The sequence below is a fragment of the Diabrotica undecimpunctata genome, chromosome 7, assembly GCF_040954645.1.
Source record: "Diabrotica undecimpunctata isolate CICGRU chromosome 7, icDiaUnde3, whole genome shotgun sequence".
In the NCBI taxonomy this organism is placed as follows: Eukaryota; Metazoa; Arthropoda; class Insecta; order Coleoptera; family Chrysomelidae; genus Diabrotica; species Diabrotica undecimpunctata.
This window is the reverse complement of record NC_092809.1, coordinates 18993357-19002587: the sequence shown is the minus strand read 5'-3', so window position 1 is coordinate 19002587 and position 9231 is coordinate 18993357.

Here is a 9231-nt window from a genome sequence, read left to right as displayed (position 1 = left end):
CCTATGTAAACAGCAATCTTACACAGATTGTTGCAAGTATATCGTCCTTAATGATCTCCTTCAAAAGCACAAATCATTCAAATTATGATAGCCTTTCTCCTCTCGATAAACTGAATCTCTCGTTGGCCCGAGTGAAAAATGACTCTTGGAATATCTTCTCTTTACGATAAACTGAATCTCTCGTTGGCCTGAACAGTGACTCTTGGAATATAAGTAGAGAAATATGACTTACAATATTTTGCTGCTTCAGCTTCTGTCAGATACACTAACTCCACAAAAACTCACTAACATTCCACTACTGCTTGCTACATTTCAGGAACCGCCAGAGAACAATCACCGTTCCTCTCACAGACTTGGAAACCAACTCATTCTCTCTTTTCTCTCTCCTCAATCTCGCTAAACTTTTTCCTACATACTTATCCAACCTTTTTCAATCTCCGCCAATCAAAACTCCTCACAATTCCCCCATTTTTTCATTTCGATAACAAACAAATTTTTACCTATAATTATAAAATTTCCTAAAACTTATTTACAAATAATATTTTCTATAATTCTTAAAACTAACAAAAACCACTATCTAAAATCTCTTCTATTTGTCCCTAATCACTGCATTAATGTATTTTGGAAAACCCCGTTCAATTGTCTTTTTGTTTTCACTTAAAATTATGCGGGTCACTCAAGTATAACAAAGAAATAATTTATGCAAAGCTTACTTTTTGTTTGGTACAGGTAATTCAAGAAATTAATCTCTCCTTCTTCGAAATGTTTGTTGGATATTATCCTACTTATCTGAATTATTTTAATGTTATTGAATTTTGAAATATTTTTAAACAAACCAATATTTTTCTCGATTTTACATATCATAACAATATATAAATAATATGATTCTAGCCACAAAAGCATTTTACGCGGAGTACCATAAGGTTCAGTACTGGGTCCTCTACTTTTCTTTATCTTTATAAGTGACATCGCTAACTTAAAAATCGATGAAAAACTTTTTCTTTTTGCTGACGATAACAGTATTACCTAGAGAACCTCTAATATTGCAACTCTTCATGAAATTATAACTTCTGATCTACTAAAAACAAAAACCTGGTCCGACTCTAATTTACTCCCCTTTAACGTGGATAAGACAGTAGCACTATCCTATAAAGGAGCTCTTCAACCCTTGCTTCTTTATAACAGCCAGATGAATATCGTTGAGTGTGAAAAATTTATTGGTATTTTTATAGACAGCAACCTTAAATAATGGTCCTTTCATATCGATTTGTTAAGTAAGAAACTAGAGTCAGTCTGCTATGCAATAAGATCTGTTTCGAAGGAAATCAATTTAGAATCTTCCAAAATATCATACTCTTCTTTGTTCGAGTCTCATCTTCGACATGGGCTTCCTTTTTGGGTTTCTAGTACAGCTGCCCAATCGTATATTAATTTTAAATTACAAAAAAAAAGCAATTCGGGTTTTTTTGCTTCAATAGAATAAAACATTGCAGAAGCTAATTCAAAAATCAAGGGATTTTAACTCTTTTCTCTTTATAATAATGTTCTTGAAACTGTTTGCTTAATTCGTAAACACCTACATGTTTTTCCAACAAGACCTAATTATGACTACTTCACCAGAAATTCAAGCTGTGATGTGTACCGATTCTGTCAACTAAACTAATAATGTAAAGAAATCTATATTATATTTGGCAAAAAAATTGTACAACCATCTCCCTTTGCAAGTTAAATCTATAACTTCTTTCCTTAAGGTCCGTAAATTGACAAAAGCCTATCTATCTGAAAGACCGTATTATTCAGTGGCAGAGTTTCTTAACGAATAACTAAGAAATTACAGTACATTAAGGTGCAAAAAAGTATTTTTAGATATATTTCACATGCAGTAGCTTAACTTATTCGTAAACTAGTTCGTAAGGTTTTATTATACAATTTGAAATTTAGTGAAATTTTGTAATGGATTGTATATTTTATGTTTTATTTTGTGATATTGACGATTTATGTGATTTTAGTAAATTTTCATTTTTATTGTTATTTCTTTGACTTTTTGTAAGCTTTGTCCATAAAATTGTACAGTTTTTAGTGACAATAAAGCATATTGCTATTATATTAATATTACCGGACGATTATCCCCATCGATCAACATTCATCTCTGGGGTCAGAGGCCCTCTGTCTGGATAATGCTGTTCTCAGGGCGTAATCATCTTAATAACGCCCTTAATTCATAAATAACAATAAATAACTATTTAACCATTATTTTTTAAAAGAACTGATAGTTAAGATACTACTACCACTGTATATTCGCTTGTACGAATTTTATCCTAGAAGAAATCATCAGAGCGATTAATACAGAAGCTCTAAACATGAAAACAAATCTTTTACGTCAAAAGAAGCAAAAGTATTAGGCACTAGAAGGTACTATACGTGAAATCTAATCTTAACTGTCCTTTCTTTTACTTCTGTATACTCTTTATAAGTACAAGAAACCAATTGGCCAAAGATTTTTGCTTAGATAAGGGGATATATCGTGAGATTCAGATCTTCCATATCTCTATTACATCTTTTAGCATTGTCAATGTTACCTTGCAAATTTATAAAAGGCACAGATTAAAGCAAAAATCTGAATTTTGGTTTCGTCAATAGAAATCTTCAGAATTCTACTTTCGACATTATTTTTTAATTGATAGTGAAGCGCGTATGACTCATTTTTGTATATTGAGAATTTAAATAATCAAAAATTTGTGCCTTAGATCTTGTTTCTCTCTCTTATACACGCAGCAGCCCGAGCGCCCGTCCTGTTATAAGCGCTTTATTACCGATTGAAGATGTATTAATATTAATGTTTTTTATCTCACGGGAATATTTTTTCGAATGAACCCAAGCTTTTCGCCTTGTCTAGTTGTACACTTGACTGTTGTATTAGCTATAGAAAATATAACAATGAGGGTGCAGTACGGGTAAGATACGGCAATGCTTTTCTTATGGAGAATAAACGCGCAGGGTTGTCAGTTTTCTCCAGCTGTTGATTGCTCATTGTCTCACAGGACCGGCTTGGATAAAATGTATTTGCCGGCAGTACGAGTAAAATATTGTATATCATGTATACGTATACAGTAGAATAAAAAGGCATTGATGAGTTATTGAAAACGAAAACTATGAATTTTGCATATAAAACGTCAACATGAGATATACAATTGAATCATATTCATAAGACTAACATTTGAACACCTCTTTACAAGAACAACATACAATAACTATAGTTTTAATGTTTTACATAAAATAGAAAAAACCTACATAATTTCTAGGAAAGAATTTGGAAACTTGGAAATGATATTATTTATTGATATTATATATAATATTCAAATTTCCAATTCTTTCATAGAAATTAGATTTTTTCTATTGTATGTAAATTATTAAAAATACAGTTATGTTGTTTCTATAAATAGGTCTTCATTTCTTTTGTAAAACTTCTGCTACAAATTACCATCATTAACATAATCACCTAAATATGGTCATAAACTTGTTTGTCATAATTAGTATTTGATAAACTCCAAGCTTTCCCTAGTGAAAGTGCTTTTGGAAAACGAAACTACACTTCAAAATTTAGTCCGAGTTTCAACAAAGATCATGGAGTCCCATAACTTTAAATCCGGTAAATTATTTAACGGTTGCGCTAAACTCGTCGTGTTAAATGTGTTGTGTTTTTTACAAAATACGGAACAACTTAATGTAAGTGCTGCTGTAAGACGTACTTCGTTGATGACTGGTGTTAGCGAAAGAAGCATTTACAATTTCAAAAAAGAAAAAGAACAAAGTGTAACGTTGAAATCGCAAAAAAAACGTAAAAAACGAGTGTGTCAATCAAATTCTAGAATATTCACATATGACGAGGGTGTAAGAAGTATTCTACGACGAATTTTTCATTGTGAATTTTTCATGAAAAATTTGCCGCCATACTTAAAGCATATACATAACTTCATACAAGGTAATGAGAATATACAGCCGTTGTCTCTTTCTACTTTATACAGACTTCTGAAAGATATTGGATTTGTTTATAAGAAACGTGGCCGAAAAAGCATCATGGTGGAGCGAGAGGATATTATTCATTGGCGCCATAATTATTTGAGAATTATACGACGTTTGCGAAAAGACCATTGCAATATCATATATTTGGACGAATTGTGGGTTAATGTTGGCCAATCTATAAATTACGAATGGTGCGATACTACGATACAAAACAGTCGTGATGCTTTTCTCAAAGGTTTAAGTACTGGCTTAAAAGCACCTACTAAACGAGGTCCACGATATGTTTTATTGCATGCAGGTTTTTCAGGAGGTTTCCTTCCTGGCACACAGCGTGTTTTTCTGGCAAAGAAAAATGATGGCGACTATCACGATGAAATGGATGCCGCATATTTTGAGTCGTGGTTTAAGGAGACATTATTATCAAATTTACCAAATAATGGTCGCAGGAATGTCATTGTAATGGACAATGCATCGTACCACTCCCGTAAAGAGAGATTCCCTAACAATTCCTGGAATAAAGCTGCAATCAAGGAATGGCTAGTGGAAAAAGACATTTTTTTTAGGAGTGTTATTTGAAATCCGAGATATTAGAAGCAGCGCGTTCTTTTAAAGATCAATACGATAAGTATCATCTTGATGAGTATGCTTCACAACATAATGTTTATATTTTAAGGCTTCCTCCATATCACTGCGAATTGAATCCTATAGAAATGGTGTGGAACCAAGTTAAGCGATATGTAGGTACCCATATTACTACTTTTAAAAACGACGAGGTACGCCAGTTGATCGACGACGATTTCGCACGCGTCACAGAGCAAAATTGGCGCAATTATGTCACTCATGTTGTTGAGAAAACGGAAACTGAGATGTGGACTGCGGACAACCTGCAAGATGACGTAGACCAATTGATAATACACGCGAACACAGGGGAGAGTAGCGAAAGTGAATCCGGCATCTCGGATGTAGAGGACGACTTTAGTATAATTGAATATCTGTGAGTAACCTCGATTATTTTACACTGTATAACCAATAAAATGCATTTACCAGTCCAATCAGAGTATGGGCTTTTCGGATATTGGGTATATTTATAGCTATCAAGAAATGTAATTTAAAATACATTTGTTAGTTTAATAAAGTATACAGTTTTATAATAAAATTCTCGCTAAAAACTTAAGGTCTTTTTATTCAAATTCATGCCTCTTATTTGGCTACTTGAAGGCAATTATTTTATCAATATATTATTTTATAATAAATAACAGAGCCCGGCGTAGAGATCTGGGTACGGTTCTGTGACTACCACTTGGACCTGTTTGTATCGCCAAGCACAAGGCGTGAAATCCGGCAATTGTGCATTCCTATATTAGCCGTACTGCACTCTCGGTGTGACATTTTCTATAGGTATTTGTTTTTTGCTTGTCTGTATTTAACTCACAGTAATAAGTATTGAGAAGCATAAAATTATTTCCAACGTTTTTTAAACAGTTTCTAAATTCAATATGTAATATTAATATATGTTATTTTAAGAGCCCCAGTTTGTGCCACTTCCATCTCTTACACATATTTCTTATTTTTGTTTTGAATCAAGTAATTCTCACCAAACTTCTCAAACTTCGACTTTCTAAAAGGTCTCTTTTGACTCATCTAAAGTTAAAGATAAGCTTGGAGTTGTTGCAGGTGCATATTCATTAATATAAAACGTGTCTACGTATTCATATAAAGGAAGTTAATTACTAGAGAGATGTAAGACTTCAGCGTAATCTACTTCAAACAAATTGTGGATACGGTCTTTAGTACACTAACAAACTTTTATTAAAATATATTCATAGAAATATTCAAGTTTTAAAGGCAGTTAATTAAGTAGCTTACGAGCTGAATAAACTTCTGAATAAATAAATGATGTAATAAACACCAAGGTCGTTAAATTTAAATTATTAAAGCTGCAAGAATTGGCAATATATGCTTCAAAGACTAAGAAAATCAGATCTTTAAACATTGTTGCGAGATGCGTTTGTTAATGGCTTATTATTTAACCCAGAGAATTAAAGTCATATATCAACAACTAATAATTATTTTTTCGTAATTTATTCTTTTAAACTCACCTAAACTCATGAGGAGCAGCGAAAGATATGGGTTGCTGCAATTAGTTCTCCAAGGAAATGTAGAAGGAAAACGGGGACCAGGAAGGCGAAGGATTTTCTGGTTGAAAAATCTGCGTACGTGGTTCAACACAACAACCACAAATCTTTTCAGAGCCGCAGTTTGTAAAATACAGATTGCCATGATGGTCGCCAATATCCGAAACGGATAGGCACTACAAGAAGACGAAGAAACTCACCTTCTTCTTTCAGTGTCATATTCTTCTTCTTCTTCTTCTAATGGCGCTACAACCCTTTGTGAGTCTTGGCCTGCTTAACAATGTTCTTCCATTCTGCCGTCGGATACTTTCCTTCGCCACTGCCTGATGTTCATGGTTTTAAGATCCCTCTCTACGTCGTCTATCCATCTTTTACGGGGCCTTCCTCTTGTTCTGTTTCCTTGGGGCTTCCATCTCTGAACTACTTTTACATCTCGATTATCTGGCATTCTTTCTAGGTGACCAAGCCAGTTTAGTCTTTGTGTATAATAATATCTTCCTTGGTATTGTTGCTTGTTCAGTGTCATATTAGATCATTCTAATGCTAGCAACTAGATTGGCGAGTAGTTCACGTTCTTTAGCTAATTGTAATAGTAGTTAGGTACTATGTATTCCTATCCAATTGCGAATTTTCTTGATCCATTACATTTGCTTCCTTCCAATTCCTCTGCGAAATTCCATTTTACCTTTCATGATAATATAAGCTAAAGGATTCTATACCGGTCTCTACTAAGAACATAGGTAGTAATTTTTTTCTTATTTTAGTAGTTTTTAACCCTTAAGTGGTATACATATAAATATCTACATAAGTGGTATACTCCGTCTTGGAGACGGGTTAACGCAATTTGGAGAATTATGTAGGATTATTTTTTTATGGATGTATTCATATAAATAAATACTTTATACGGGACGATAGAAATGTATTACACGGTCCAAGAATATTATATAAAGGTCTCCCACAAGGCTCTATTCTAAGTCCTTTATTTTAATGTTTATACTGCAGATCTGCATGGTTTGATGGATGAAAAATGCAAAATAATTCAATATGCATACGATATATGTTTATGTACCAGCCATAAATCTTATGAAGATTGTATGTTGAATCTAAAACTTAGCTTTAGTACCATAAGGTTTTAGTATATCCCAAATCTTCGATTGTATGTTTCACTAGACGTAAACAAAAAGTCACAGGCAAATGCCAGATAGGTGATTATAATTTCCCCTTAGCAGAAGAGTGTAAGTATCTAGGCATGATCCTAGATAAAAAAACTCTTGTGGTCCAGCCATATAAAGTACGTAAAACAAAAGTGCGAGCGTGGAATTAACTTTCTGCGTTTCGTTTCTAAAAAAGATATGGTGCAGATCAAAATATATCTTTAATGTTTTATAGATCCTACATACGATCCATTCTGGATTACGGTTGTATTCTTTACAGTTCAACATGCAAAACAAATTTATTAACTCTTGACAGAATACAATTTAAATCAATAAAAATTTGTCTAGGAACTATGATGTCTTCACCAAATCAAGCAGTTCTAGCAGAAGCCCAGGAACCACCTTTACACATACGTAGGCAAATGTTAGCCAACTATGGTTTACAAAATAGGTTTACTTTTGACAGAAAATTTAACAAATTCTTACTGGGGAATAAAAAATTCTCCTCTTCTTACAGAATCATTTATCAATACAAATTCATTTCATTCTTATATATTCTTTTTCTTTGTGTGTGGTGCTTGTATTCAAGCGTTGGCTATCGTCATATTGACAAGCTGATGAAATGATTCTCGGTCGGCAGCTAGATGAAACAGTTCCTCGACCGTTCGACCTGTCCATTGTCTAATGTTACGCAGCTAGGACAGTTGTTTTCTTCCGGCCCAACGTTTTCCTTCGATTTTGCCCTGAATGATTAACCGGAGTATAGAAGAACGCAGAGAACGCGCGTATAGAAGTATAACTTTAAAATTATAAATAAAGGATATTATTTTTAAGCATACATGAAAATTTTGTTTGCTTTTTATTCATCTTGTACGATTTTTTATTCTTGAATACATTTATTCCAAATTTTTTAGAGCATTGTAAACAAATAGGTTGGCTACATTTGCAACAACAAAATTTTGTTCTTCTTTTCAGTTGCCAGCTACAAAATTTACAGGTTGCTCGTTTATTAAGTACGTCGTTTCCCATATTGCGTATTGGTGTAGTAATATTAGACCTAACAATCTTGTTATGTATGTATGTACAGCGTTAACAGGCCTTTTAGGCCCATTGCTGGATGGATAATTTCCATCGTTTTCTATTCTTAGCTAACAGCTTCCAATATCTGATTCCCATCTCTCTGACATCTTCCATCACTGCATCTCTCCATTTCTTTCTTGGTCCTCCTCTCTTTTTGTTGCCCTTAGGTACTCTCCAAGCAATATTCTTGACTAGTATATTACCTTGCATTCTTTCTAGATGGCCGAGCCATTCTAGTATACGTTTTTTCATCACTTTTGTTATTGTAGGGTTAGCATACAACTGATACACTTCTGCATTAGTTCGTCTTCTCCATTCTTCATCTACTACTTTTCCACCAAATATTCTGCGAAGTATCTTTCTTTCCCATGCTTCCAATGTGTTCTGTACGGTTTTGTTTATAGTCCATGTCTCAGCATCGTATAGTATTGTGGGTCTAATTATAGTTTTGTATACTCTTATTTTTGTATTACGAGATATATCTTTGGCCCTAATTATTTTGCTCATGGCTCCAGCACACCTGTTGCTCTTGGTCAGTCTCAGGTTGATTTCAGTTTCTTCTTTACATGTCTGATCAATAAGAGTACCTAAGTACATATATTCATCCACCTTCTCGAATTCTACAACTGATCCATTCTCCACCTCCAATTTAAAGGATCCCCTGGTGCTTATTCCTTTTTTGCTCGAGATCTCCATGTACTTCGATTTATTAATATTAACTTTCAGTCCCATTTTAGAGCTTTCCCGAATCAGTCGTTTTGTTATATTTGATAGTTCTTTTCCATTTCTTGCAATGAGAACCACATCATCAGCGTATGCTAAGCATTGGTGCTCCTTGT